The sequence below is a fragment of the Triticum dicoccoides genome, chromosome 3B (assembly GCF_002162155.2).
Source record: "Triticum dicoccoides isolate Atlit2015 ecotype Zavitan chromosome 3B, WEW_v2.0, whole genome shotgun sequence".
Taxonomy (NCBI): domain Eukaryota; kingdom Viridiplantae; phylum Streptophyta; class Magnoliopsida; order Poales; family Poaceae; genus Triticum; species Triticum dicoccoides.
The window spans coordinates 726,209,524-726,224,807 of NC_041385.1; the positions used below are offsets into that span (position 1 = coordinate 726,209,524).

General features: G+C 36.2%; 1 long non-coding RNA gene across 1 annotated transcript; it reads left to right on the forward strand.

Annotated features, from left to right (window-relative positions):
• The first annotated feature begins 10,997 nt into the window (after positions 1-10,997).
• Positions 10,998-13,591, forward strand: LOC119281964. The gene is made up of 3 exons (XR_005138590.1): positions 10,998-11,131; positions 11,199-11,253; positions 11,786-13,591. It is a non-coding gene; the product is annotated as an uncharacterized LOC119281964 (long non-coding RNA).
• Positions 13,592-15,284: the final 1,693 nt, after the last annotated feature.

Genomic DNA, 15,284 nt, shown 5'->3' on the forward strand with positions numbered 1-15,284 from the left:
ACAAAAACAAAAAAATGGAAAACCTTCGCATTGTGTCATTATATGTGACCAAGTTTCCAGGAAAATTAATAAACTTGTAATACGGTAATTATTTTAGAAAAGTGTTCTTAGAAATGAGCTATCAAGCGTGAAGATTCATGGCTTTCAAGCCAAATGATCAATCTTATGGCCACATTCATGGAATAGTTTGTTCAAATGATCTCATATTGTGCACAAGGGTGCATATTGGAAATCCAAACAATTTTGATTTGGGGAGTTTTCACTTTCATTGCACAAAAGAGCCATTTTTCATTTTCCGAGTGCCCAAAAGGAGGTTTTTTTTGTGAAGGAACTACCAAATAATTGTTGCAAAAATGGAACAAATCAATTTTATAAAATACTAGGCCATATATAATGCACAATTGACAAAATGGTTGGGTGAAAAAAGTTTTGATCCACCTCTGGTGAAAAAGACAAATTGTCGTCGATTCAGTTGGAAGCGGGTCAAATTTGAACTGTAGGTACCTCATAGTTTGCTCTTTATTTTTTCCAAAAATCATTTATAGGTAAATAAGTATCTATTTAATCATATAAACACCAAAAAAAATCCAAGATTCAACCACTAGGTAGGAACGGTCAAGCCTGCCGTTTTGACAACATTTTGAAACGGGCATAAACAATTCAAAAAAAATCAAAAAAATGGAAAACCTTCGCATTGTGTCATTATATGTGACAAAGTATCCAGGAAAAATAATAAACTTGTAATACGGTAATTATTTTAAAAAAGTGTTCTCAGAAATGAGCTATCAGGCGTGAAGATTCATGGCTTTCAAGCCAAATGATCAATCTTATGGCCACATTCATGGAATAGTTTGTTCAAATGATCTCATATTGTGCACAAGGGTGCATATTGGAAATCCAAACAATTTTGATTTGGGGAGTTTTCACTTTCATTGCACAAAAGAGCCATTTTACATTTTTCGAGTGCCCAAAAGGAGGTTTTTTTGTGAAGGAACTACCAAATAATTGTTGCAAAAATGGACCAAATCAATTTTATAAAATACTAGGCCATATATAATGCACAATTGAAAAAATGGTTGGGTGAAAAAAGTTTTGATCCACCTTTGGTGAAAAAGACAAATTGTCGTAGATTCAGTTGGAAGCGGGTCAAATTTGAACTGTAGGTACCTCATAGTTTGCTCTTTATTTTTTCCAAAAATCATTTATAGGTAAATAAGTATCTATTTAATCATAGAAACACCAAAAAAATCCAAGATTCAACCACTAGGTAGGAACGGTCAAGCCTGCCGTTTTGACAACATTTTGAAACGGGCATAAACAATTCAAAAAAAATCAAAAAAATGGAAAACCTTCGCATTGTGTCATTATATGTGACAAAGTATCCATAAAAAATAATAAACTTGTAATACGGTAATTATTTTAAAAAAGTGTTCTTAGAAATGAGCTATCAAGCGTGAAGATTCATGGCTTTCAAGCCAAATGATCAATCTTATGGCCACATTCATGGAATAGTTTGTTCAAATGATCTCATATTGTGCACAAGGGTGCATATTGGAATTCCAAACAATGTTGATTTGGGGAGTTTTCACTTTCATTGCATAAAAGAGCCATTTTCCATTTTTCGAGTGCCCCAAGTGAGGTTTTTTGTGAAGGACCTACCAAATGATTGTTGCAAAATTGGAACAAATAATTTTTATAAAATACTAGGGCATATTTAATGCACAATTGACCAAATGGTTGGGTGAAAAAAGTTTTGATCCACCTCTGGTGAAAACGGCAAATTCCCGCCGATTAAGTTGGAAGCGGGTCAAATTTGAACTGCAGCTACCTCAAAGTTTGCTCTTTATTTTTTTCAAAAATCATTTCTAGGTAGATAAGTATCTATTTAATCAGAGAAACATCAAAAAAATTCCAAGATTCAACCACTAGATAAGAACGGTTAAGCCCGCCGTTTTGAACGCATTTTGAAACAGGCATAAAAAATTCAAACAAAATAAAAAAATAGAAAACCTTCGCATTGTGTCATTATATGTGACCAAGTTTCCAGGAAAATTAATAAACTTGTAATACGGTAATTATTTTAAAAAAGTGTTCTCAGTAATGAGCTATCAAGCGTGAAGATTCATGGCTTTCAAGCCAAATGATCAATCTTATGGCCACATTCATGGAATAGTTTGTTCAAACGATCTCATATTGTGCACAAGGGTGCATATTGGAAATCCAAACAATTTTGATTTGGGGAGTTTTCACTTTCATTGCACAAAAGAGCCATTTTTCATTTTCCGAGTGCCCAAAAGGAGGTTTTTTTTGTGAAGGAACTACCAAATAATTGTTGCAAAAATGGAACAAATCAATTTTATAAAATACTAGGCCATATATAATGCACAATTGACAAAATGGTTGGGTGAAAAAAGTTTTGATCCACCTCTGGTGAAAAAGACAAATTGTCGTCGATTCAGTTGGAAGCGGGTCAAATTTGAACTGTAGGTACCTCATAGTTTGCTCTTTATTTTTTCCAAAAATCATTTATAGGTAAATAAGTATCTATTTAATCATATAAACACCAAAAAAATCCAAGATTCAACCACTAGGTAGGAACGGTCAAGCCTGCCGTTTTGACAACATTTTGAAACGGGCATAAACAATTCAAAAAAAATCAAAAAAATGGAAAACCTTCGCATTGTGTCATTATATGTGACAAAGTATCCAGGAAAAATAATAAACTTGTAATACGGTAATTATTTTAAAAAAGTGTTCTCAGAAATGAGCTATCAGGCGTGAAGATTCATGGCTTTCAAGCCAAATGATCAATCTTATGGCCACATTCATGGAATAGTTTGTTCAAATGATCTCATATTGTGCACAAGGGTGCATATTGGAAATCCAAACAATTTTGATTTGGGGAGTTTTCACTTTCATTGCACAAAAGAGCCATTTTACATTTTTCGAGTGCCCAAAAGGAGGTTTTTTTTGTGAAGGAACTACCAAATAATTGTTGCAAAAATGGACCAAATCAATTTTATAAAATACTAGGCCATATATAATGCACAATTGAAAAAATGGTTGGGTGAAAAAAGTTTTGATCCACCTCTGGTGAAAAAGACAAATTGTCGTAGATTCAGTTGGAAGCGGGTCAAATTTGAACTGTAGGTACCTCATAGTTTGCTCTTTATTTTTTCCAAAAATCATTTATAGGTAAATAAGTATCTATTTAATCATAGAAACACCAAAAAAATCCAAGATTCAACCACTAGGTAGGAACGGTCAAGCCTGCCGTTTTGACAACATTTTGAAACGGGCATAAACAATTCAAAAAAAATCAAAAAAATGGAAAACCTTCGCATTGTGTCATTATATGTGACAAAGTATCCAGAAAAAATAATAACTTGTAATACGGTAATTATTTTAAAAAAGTGTTCTTAGAAATGAGCTATCAAGCGTGAAGATTCATTGCTTTCAAGCCAAATGATCAATCTTATGGCCACATTCATGGAATAGTTTGTTCAAATGATCTCATATTGTGCACAAGGGTGCATATTGGAATTCCAAACAATGTTGATTTGGGGAGTTTTCACTTTCATTGCATAAAAGAGCCATTTTCCATTTTTCGAGTGCCCCAAGTGAGGTTTTTTGTGAAGGACCTACCAAATGATTGTTGCAAAATTGGAACAAATAATTTTTATAAAATACTAGGGCATATTTAATGCACAATTGACCAAATGGTTGGGTGAAAAAAGTTTTGATCCACCTCTGGTGAAAACGGCAAATTCCCGCCGATTAAGTTGGAAGCGGGTCAAATTTGAACTGCAGCTACCTCAAAGTTTGCTCTTTATTTTTTTCAAAAATCATTTCTAGGTAGATAAGTATCTATTTAATCAGAGAAACATCAAAAAATTTCCAAGATTCAACCACTAGATAAGAACGGTTAAGCCCGCCGTTTTGAACGCATTTTGAAACAGGCATAAAAAATTCAAACAAAATAAAAAAATAGAAAACCTTCGCATTGTGTCATTATATGTGACCAAGTTTCCAGGAAAATTAATAAACTTGTAATACGGTAATTATTTTAAAAAAGTGTTCTCAGTAATGAGCTATCAAGCGTGAAGATTCATGGCTTTCAAGCCAAATGATCAATCTTATGGCCACATTCATGGAATAGTTTGTTCAAATGATCTCATATTGTGCACAAGGGTGCATATTGGAATTCCAAACAATGTTGATTTGGGGAGTTTTCACTTTCATTACACAAAAGAGCCATTTTTCATTTTCCGAGTGCCCAAAAGGAGGTTTTTTGTGTGAAGGAACTACCAAATAATTGTTGCAAAAATGGACCAAATCAATTTTATAAAATACTAGGCCATATATAATGCACAATTGACAAAATGGTTGGGTGAAAAAAGTTTTGATCCACCTCTGGTGAAAAAGACAAATTATCGTCGATTTAGTTGGAAGCGGGTCAAATTTGAACTGTAGCTACCTCATAGTTTGCTCTTTATTTTTTCCAAAAATCATTTCTAGGTAAATAAGTATCTATTTAATCATAGAAACACCAAAAAAATTCCAAGATTCAACCACTAGCTAGGAACGGTCAAGCCCACCGTTTTGACCACATTTTGAAACGGGCATAAAAATTCCACAAAAATCAAAAAAATGGAAAACCTTCGCATTGTGTCATTATATGTGACCAAGTATCCAGGAAAAATAATAAACTTGTAATACGGTAATTATTTTAAAAAGTGTTCTCAGAAATGAGCTATCAAGCGTGAAGATTCATGGCTTTCAAGCCAAATGATCAATCTTATGGCCACATTCATGGAATAGTTTGTTCAAATGATCTCATATTGTGCACAAGGGTGCATATTGGAATTCCAAACAATGTTGATTTGGGGAGTTTTCACTTTCATTGCACAAAAGAGCCATTTTCCATTTTTCGAGTGCCCCAATTGAGCGTTTTTTGTGAAGGACCTACCAAATAATTATTGCAAAATTGGACCAAATCATTCTTCTAAAATACTAGGCCATATTTAATGCACAATTGACCAAATGGTTGGGTGAAAAATGTTTTGATCCACCTCTGGTGAAAAAGACAAATTCCCGCCGATTGAGTTGGAAGCGGGTCAAATTTGAACTGCAGCTACCTCAAAGTTTGCTCTTTATTTTTTTCAAAAATCATTTATAGGTACATAAGTATCTATTTAATCAGAGAAACATCAAAATTTTTCCAAGATTCAACCACTAGCTAGGAACGCTCAAGCCCGCCGTTTTGAACGCATTTTGAAACGGGCATAAAAAATTCAAAAAAATTCAAAAAATGGAAAACCTTCGCATTGTGTCATTATATGTGACCACGTTTCCAGGAAAAATAATAAACCTGTAATATGGTAATTATTTTAAAAAATTGTTCTCAGAAATGAGCTATGAAGCATGAAGATTCATCGCTTTCAAGCCAAATAATCAATCTTATGGCCACATTCATGGAATAGTTTGTTCAAATGATCTCATATTGTGCACAAGGCTGTTTATTGGAATTCCAAGCAATGTTGATTTGGGGAGTTTTCACTTTCATTGCACAAAAGAGCCATTTTCCATTTTTTGAGTGCCCCAAGTGAGGTTTTTTTGTGAAGGACCTACCAAATAATTGTTGCAAAATTGTACCAAATCATTTTTCTAAAATACTAGGCCATATTTAATGCACAATTGACCAAATGGTTGGGTGAAAAAAGTTTTGATCCACCTCCGATGAAAAAGACAAATTCCCGCCGATTTAGTTGGAAGCGGGTCAAATTTGAACTGCAACTACCTCAAAGTTTGCTCTTTATTTTTTCAAAAATCATTTCTAGGTACATAAGTATCTATTGAATCAGAGAAACATCAAAAAAATTCCAAGATTCAACCACTAGATAGGAACGGTCAAGCCTGCCGTTTTGAACGCATTTTGAAACGGGCATAAAAATTCAAACAAAATAAAAAAATGGAAAACCTTCGCATTGTGTCATTATATGTGACCAAGTTTCCAGGAAAATTAATAAACTTGTAATATGGTAATTATTTTAACAAAATGTTCTAAGAAATGAGCTATAAAGCGTGAAGATTCATGGCTTTCAAGCCAAATGATCAATCTTATGGCCACATTCATGGAATAGTTTGTTCAAATGATCTCATATTGTGCACAAGGGTGCATATTGGAATTCCAAACAATGTTGATTTGGGGAGTTTTCACTTTCAGTGCACAAAAGAGCCATTTTTCATTTTCCGAGTGCCCAAAAGGAGGTTTTTTTTGTGAAGGAACTACCAAATAATTGTTGCAACAATGGACCAAATCAATTTTATAAAATACTAGGCCATATATAATGCACAATCGACACAATGGTTGGGTGAAAAAAGTTTTGATCCACCTCTGGTGAAAAAGACAAATTGTCGTCGATTCAGTTGGAAGCGGGTCAAATTTGAACTGTAGCTACCTCATAGTTTGCTCTTTATATTTTCCAAAAATCATTTCTAGGTAAATAAGTATCTATTTAATCATAGAAACACCAAAAAAATTCCAGGATTCAACCACTAGCTAGGAACTGTCAAGCCCGCCGTTTTGACCACATTTTGAAACGGGCATAAAAAATTCAAAAAAAATCAAAAAATGGAAAACCTTCGTATTGTGTCATTATATGTGACCAAGTATCCAGGAAAAATAATAAAATTGTAATACGGCAATTATTTTAAAAAAGTGTTCTCAGAAATGAGCTATCAAGCGTGAAGATTCATGGCTTTCAAGCCATATGATCAATCTTATGGCCACATTCATGGAATAGTTTGTTCAAATGATCTCATATTGTGCACAAGGGTGCATATTGGAATTCCAAACAATGTTGATTTGGGGATTTTTCACTTTCATTGCACAAAAGAGCCATTTTCCATTTTTCTAGTGCCCCAATTGAGGTTTTTTTGTGAAGGACCTACCAAATAATTGTTGCAAAACTTGACCAAATCATTTTTATAAAATACTAGGCCATATTTAATGCACAATTGACCAAATGGTTGGGTGAAAAAAGTTTTGATCCACCTCTGGTGAAAAAGACAAATTCCCCTCGATTGAGTTGGAAGCGGGTCAAATTTGAACTGCAGCTACCTCAAAGTTTGCTCTTTAATTTTTCAAAAATCATGTTTAGGTACATAAGTATCTAATTAATCAGAGAAACATCAAAATTTTTCCAAGATTCAACCACTAGCTAGGAATGGTCAAGCCCGCCGTTTTGAACGCATTTTGAAACGGGCATAAAAAATTCAAAACAATTCAAAAAAATGGAAAACCTTCGCATTGTGTCATATGTGACCAAGTTTCCAGGAAAAATAATAAACTTGTAATATGATAATTATTTTAAAAAAGTGTTCTCATAAATGAGCTATCAAGTGTGAAGATTCATGGCTTTCAAGCCAAATGATCAATCTTATGGCCACATTCATGGAATAGTTTGTTCAAATGATCTCATATTGTGCACAAGGGTGCATATTGGAATTCCAAACAATGTTGATTTGTGGAGTTTTCACTTTCATTGCACAAAAGAGCCATTTTCCATTTTTCGAGTGCCCCAAGTGAGGTTTTTTTGTGAAGGACCTACCAAATAATTGTTGCAAAATTGGACCAAATCATTTTTCTAAAATACTAGGCCATATTTAATGCACAATTGACCAAATGGTTGGGTGAAAATTTTTTGATCCACCTCCGGTGAAAAAGACAAATTCCCGCCGATTCAATTGGAAGCGGGTCAAATTTGAACTGCAGCTACCTCAAAGTTTTCTCTTTATTTTTTTCAAAAATAATTTCTAGGTACATAAGTATCTATTTAATCAGAGAAATATCAAAAAATTTCCAAGATTCATCCACTAGCTAGGAACGGTCAAGCCTGTCGTTTTGACCGCATTTTGAAACGGGTATAAAAATTCAAAAAAAAATCAAAAAATTGGAAAACCTTCACATTGTGTCATTATATGTGACCAAGTTTTCAGGAAAAATAATAAACTTGTAATACGGTAATTATTTTAAAAAGTGTTCTCAGAAATGAGCTATCATGCGTGAAGATTCATGGCTTTCAAGCCAAATGATCAATCTTGAAATGACAAACATTCATGGCATAGTTTGTTCAAATGATCTCATATTGTGCATGAGGGTGCATCTTGAAATGGCAAACAATGTTGCCTAAGGAAGTTTTCATTTTCTTTGCACGGAAAATTCATTTTTCATTTTTCGAGCGCCCAAAAGGAGGTTTTTTTGTGAAGGAACTACCAAATAATTGTTGCAAAATTGGACCTAATAAATTTTATAAAATACTAGGCCATATATAATGCACAATTGAAAAAATGGTTGGGTGTTAAAATTTGTGATCCACCTCTAGTGAAAAAGACAAATTGCCATCGATTCAGCTGGAAGTGGGTCAAATTTGAACTGCAGCTGCCTCATAGTTTGCTCTTTATTTTTTCCAGAAAATCATTTCTAGGTAAATAAGTATCTATTTAATCATAAATACATGGTTTGATGGCGAGACATCGAGGTTTGGACGGTGGCCGAGGGCCCCAACTCTAGAGCGCGTAAGCTCGCATGCCCGCAGCGTGGTCACCGTGTGACCGTGGCGTTGCCATATGTTCTGGGCGGCCTAGGCATGTCTAGTGGGTTGGGCACTCCCCAGGTAGGTGCTAGGAAGAAAGTCAGAACATAAGATTCTCACGAGGAGACCGATCGATGCTCAAACATGAATAAGCAGCCAAGTGTTTGATTTGCGGTACGGGAAATGCACATAGCTAATGGGCGTGAGTTTTGGCTGAGGATGATCAGTTACTAAGAAGACCGTCTTCATAAATTTTCACCTCAAAAGGAGGAGCCTAGGTGGTACTTGCTTTACGAAGTACCACATTGGACATAGATACGAATGTTGAAGCTGGGCTCAAATAATGAATGGATTGAGCTGGCATTTGGTGGAGGATGTTTATTTGGGCATAGGAAAGCACTGTAGAAAATGGATACCATTTGGACATGCCAAAGTGGTACTTCCTTCACAAAGTGCTGCTCTGAACAGAATAGGAAAATGAATATTTTCAAATTATTTTTGAACTAGGCAAGGAATGTTTTTGACATATTTGACAAAGATATGATCCAAAACATTTATGAGAATTTTTTGGGAATTTTGGGAATGACAGAAATATAGGTTGCTTCACAACCTAGGGAAAAAACTGCTACATGGACATGACACATAGGCAAAACTGATGAGATGGCGCCTAGTCATCACAACCCACCACAATCTACAAGTCTATGACCATCTATATTGGTCGTTAACAATTAGAAATAAGGCAGTGGACTAGCACTGTTTGCTTTGTGACCATTTCGTGTAAGGAAATTACGATCTTTCTGACCAAAATGGTCGCAATGGTTTAGGGTTTGGAGCCCCCCGAACAGATTTTGACCAATTGGTCTGAAATGGTCATAGATCTATGACCAATTCTTCCAGGGTCACTGACAGAAGGTCACTAGTTGACATATTTCTTGTAGTGATGGAGCCGAGCTCCCGCCGCCGCCTCGCTCGCTGCCGTTGCAGTTTCCGACCACCCCAGCACCTCCCATTGCTACCAAACAATGCGCCTCGCTGCACCACATCTGTAGAGCCCAGCCACGCTACCTCCCGTCGCCGGCGCTGGCCGGACGAGCGACCTCACCGTGCCCTGTTTACGCCGGCGATTAGTCGCCGGAGTTGATGACGTGGCCCGGCCTAATTAGCGCTAACCACCGATTAGTTAACCCCAGGGTCACTAACAGACAAGCCCCACCCCCTTAATTAACCACAAGGTTATTCCCTATTAAAATTAGCTAATGCCCGTGGCCCACCGGTCAGTTTGACCTTGCCACCTCAGCGTTGTCTTGGCCCCACTGGTCAGCCTCTGCTGCTAACACTGTTACACTGACATGCGGGACCCATAGGTCAGGTTTGACCTGGGTCAGCGTAGTTGACACACTGACATCATGCCAGTGCAGTGTTGACGCGGTAATACATTTTCTGGATCTATTATATAATTAAGACAAGAGGCAAACAAGCCGTCACGTTTGCCCACATGGGTTGAATTATCTCAACCATTATCTTTTTAATATAAATGGCCGAGATTTAAAGATATAACGTAACAAACAAATATTGTTTATGGCCATATATATTGCACATACCCAAGTTGTCACGTATATATATGCTTTTTTTTAAAAACACGTACATATATGATGGAAAGTGCAAGCATAGTCACGTACATGAGAAGGCAAATCAAAGTTTTACTATGCCACCATAGCACGCTGTACGTGGTAATAAGGGACACGTTAATAGGTAGGTAATCAGCTTCACAACAGAATATACACATAATCTGGTCCGATTTGAACTCTAACTGAAGAAAAAACAACAAGACAGCCACGCTATGTGTTGGCCGACCTGGCCCCTATCGGCCAGATTCATGGAAGAGAAAACGGGCAAGCAAAAAAAATAAAGAAATTAGTGACATGGTAATACTAAAAGGCCGAAACACAAACATCCATCCAACATTGACGGGTAGCTCTCACCAGATAAATAGAATTGTCTCAAAGAAAAAACCAGATCAATATTTTAGTTATTACTAGATCGGAAGCTAAGCCAAAATTCCACGCAACTCCTAAGGGTCATCGAAACAAGATCCTCCCACGGTCGAAAAGGAGATCCTCCCATGATCTCATCCATGGCTGCCTCTTCCCATCAGCGGCATGCCTGCAGTTCTCCGTCGCGTCACTATCCCATCCACGACCATGGCGATATCATCCACCGCCGCATCTTCCGGTAAACCGCATCGCTGCCGCCTCTTCTTTCTCTTGGTGTCCAGCCGCTCAAGTACGCTTCCTTGCCGTCCACACATTCTCAGGTCAGACCGTGACTTCCGTGACAGATTACAGGGACGGGCGACATTGGAGGATGAATATGAACCGCGAGCGAAGCTTCAGTTCAAAATCACTAGAGAAACTTCAGTTCAAAATCACGAGAGAATATTTAGCATGTTCGACCTGGCAATAAATACGCGATGCACATGCCCTGCATGATGAGATATACCTGGAGCTGAGCTTCTCTTCTATGGCCATCAATGGGTATAATTCAGTGCAGGTTAGGCTTTAATTAATCCCCAAGTCTGACTTTGATTTTCTGCACTAACAGGCCAGACCAATCTGGGGATGTCACAACAAAGTGTTGAGCATAGGAGGCTTGGCAGGTATTGCTGTATTTTTCTGTTCTGCTGTAAATTCTAATGCATCTTCTCTCTTTGAGTTATTAGTTCTCTTTCTGAAGCTGGAAGGTCTCCGTGTCCTGAAAATTTGATGCCCTCTTTGATGATTTTAAAAAAAATGCTCAATATCTATAGCCAATATTCGATTTTAATTCAAAGGATTTGATTTTAGTAGTTTAGCTATGTCTTCACATATATAAATAATTCATCAGAGGATTGATTTTTTATTTTTTATTTATATGAGTTACAGACAGTGGCCCTGACTATGCAGATACCATGTTCACTGATTTAATGTTCTCATTCTCCATTGATAGTTGTAGGGTTCAGATTTTGAATTTTTTTTGTTCTGCAGCGTTTTGGACATGTACATTCGAACATTGTTGTACAAACAATAACAGTTTGTAAACATCCAAGTCTTAGTACATATTACTCTACTTGATATTTTAGTTTCATACATTTTACTTGCTCGGTTTGTATATGTGAGCGAAGTAACTATTGTCGTCTGGACTGTGGGCAGTGGGAGAGCTAGCTTGCAAATCTCAGCCATGGTCCATGAGGGGAAGGTAAGTAGAAGATTAACAAAAGGTAAACATACTGTCGGCATATGACCAAATGCACGATACTTAAAGCAAGGCTGATGAACTAGAAAGTATGTTGCGGAACTGAAACTAACTATACAATCAGCAATCCTAGCTTCGTTTCTATGTGTGAACAAGTAGTTGTTGTGGCCTGGACAGAGGACATGGGAGAGCTAGATTACAAATCTGAGCCATGGTCCATGAGAGGAAGGTAAGTGGATGATTCACCAAACGTAGACATCCACCATGTGTGTGCCCCGAAAGCAGCAGAAGTTTGGCCCCAACCCCATCAACTTGATCATCGATGTGCTCAACACAGGTATGTGATAATCCAAGCCCTATGCACCTTCTCTATCCTATTCCAATCATCGTAAACCAGTCTGCTTCCTTCATGTGTTCTGTTGGGCGGCGATGAAGTCTGGGTATTTGAAGAATTTTTTTCTTTTGCTGAATTTTCAACCGCAGTGGATGCGTACATTGATTTTATATCATAAGAATTATCATGTTCTTGGCTCTATCAACTTGCAAGAAAAAAATGTTATGCATGGCAGACATATGTATCAATCTTGGTGTTCTGCTTCTACTATTTGCATACAAGCAGCTATGTATGTGACCTAACTCATGTGCTACTTACGGAAAATGATTTTTATCTCAGGAAGATCGAAGTCATTCTCTTGAACAAGACACCATTCAGGTAGCCAATATATTTACACTAAATTCCCTTCCATGTTGCTACTTGCATACCAAAGGTTGAAGATCAGCTCATAAGCAGCATCCATATCAGAAAGTTATGCTGAATTTCTTCTAGGGTGTGATAGATTTTCTCAAAAGCTTTGCAATGATGGATGATAAGGAGCTGTTTATGTGCATTTAATTATGCAATGACCTATGTTCTGAAATAGATATAGCTTCAAATCTGAGACCTGCCATAAGAAATAATCCAAGGTATGAACAGTTCATTCAGTAAAACAGCAGAGCCAATGTTTTATTACTGAGAGCGAGATTTAATTAATTGATGGATGCAGTGACATATTATATCTGAAGTTATTTCTTTTTAGGTGTATATCTCAAGTTATCCTGAGAGTTCATGTTTGATGCTGACCAAGGAGTTTGCTCTCTCAAAGTATAGTATACTCATGTAGGCTGTTTTTATATGTTGTTCTTGCATAATGAGCTGTATGCATCCTCTCTTTGCCAACGTTAGCTAGGTTCCATGAGGGTGTCTTTATATGTTAGGATTCTGATTACTAAGAACCATCATACAGTTGCACTTATATTAATGTATGGTCCATGGTATGAGCGCATCCTATCTTTATATTAAATTACTTAGATTTTATATAAAAATACAACCTTTCTCTGAGGTGATGTAGGAAATTTTGCAACTGATACTAAAATATGGTTACTTTTTTTCACTTAGGACACTGGCGTTTTTGTGGAGCTAGAGGCCGCTTCTAAGTCAAACTTGGTTATGTTTGACCAACTATATAGGAAAATGTGATAAGAACTAATACAATCCCAAATACCCATAATACAAAAATACATTTCATAATAGATATCATGAGACAAATTTGGTGTTCAAGATGATTATATATTTTTCCTGACCATTAATGTTAAATATTGATGGTCAAGATTTAAGGATGTAAGGTTACATGCAAATATTGTAATGAACAAAGAGTGCAACACGTGACGTACAAATAGAATGGAATATATTCCCGTCTAAGTGGATGCGATGTACCAGTCCAGAGCAATCCCGCTCACACACGTTCATACAAAGCAAGTTGTGCAATCCGTTTTGTATAGCCGCGTAGGCATCCAAAATTACAAACGGTTACATCATAGCCCGTGTCATCAATCATTAATTGATTTAATTCGTTCGCTTCTTAAAGATTATTAGTAAGTAGTACATTTTTCTACCTAGAAATTAGGTAAGTACTTGATAAAATCATTTTGTGTTTTGGAGGAGAAAACTATATATTACATAAAAAGAGTATGCATACATATCAAGATTAAAATAAAAAATCCTATATTTGCTTCCTCGAAAATAGATTTTCATATATGTACTTCACAAATTTCATAAATAGATGAATTTTCGAGTAGTCATATTAAATTTATTATTTCGACTAGGTCAAAGATGAGCGGAGATATAGTTAAATTATCGATCATTGACAATATTTCACTATTACCAAAATACACGATATTCCGTTATTATGTCTTAGCTTATAGTCACATGAGATTTGCACAAATAAAAAATACAATATACCAAAATACACGATATCTAGAAGGTTAGGTGATTTGAGTTTCATATTTCCTCAACGGTCAGTTGCGGTACCACCAAATACTCATAATTCATCAACAGTTTGTAGGGAGTGGTTACTTTTTAAGTGACTTAAAAATAGTTATTATAATTCATCAACCTTTATAGCCCTTTGACGAGGATATTCACAACTCTTTTTATATAACAGATATATTCAATTACTCTTTTTTGTATAACTAACTATTTTTTGGCACACCTTGCAAATGAATTCCTCATACACAATCAAGTGAAAGTAATATAAGTTCTCAAAATATAAAATATTTTAAATATTAAATACCAAGAAATAGTTACCAAATATAATAATTATAGATAAAAGTCTAGCCGCGCAAATGCGCGGGTAACACCGGTAGTTTTAATTAAACTAGGAAATTCCAGAAAATGTTATAAACTTCAAAAATTCATACAAATTAATCTATAACTCCAAATGCAAAGATTTATATATGAAAAATGATCATAAAAATCCAATCTATCCATCTGTAATGGTTCATGCATGTTAAACAAATTAACCTCGATGTTTAGATAAAAACATGATAATGCATTATTTGAATTCATAGTTTGAGTTTGGAGTTGAACCTTTGGTTCAAAACAACCCAAACCACCCTATTTGTAGTTGCATTAGCCTAACACACTCATTTTTCCATGTCATGATCATGCATCATATTGTTGAATTGCATTGATTGTGTTCTTCCTTGTTTGCTGGTATTTGTCCCCTCTCAGTAGATGTCGTTCCGACGATGAGTTCGATGACACCAATGAAGAACTATACTATCTTCAGAAGTGCCAGGCAAGCAAAACCCCCTTGTTCATTCCGATATAATCCCACTCTCTCGCTCCTACTCTATTTTACTACATTAGGACAACAACGATTCAACTGTTACATGCTGCGGTAGTTGAACCACTTTTCCTCTGCATGACATGTCATTGCACAGTAAATAGATGAAACCCACTAGCATGAGTAGGAGCTGTTTGAGCCCTGATGTGCCTACTCATTCATGCTTGTTTGTCATGCCTGCTGCTGCTTAGAGTTGAGTCATGTCTGATTCATCGGGGATGAATTGGAATGGTGATGAACATGTCCTACTGTGTGTGAGCTAAGTGTGTGAACATGATTCGATAAAGGTAGC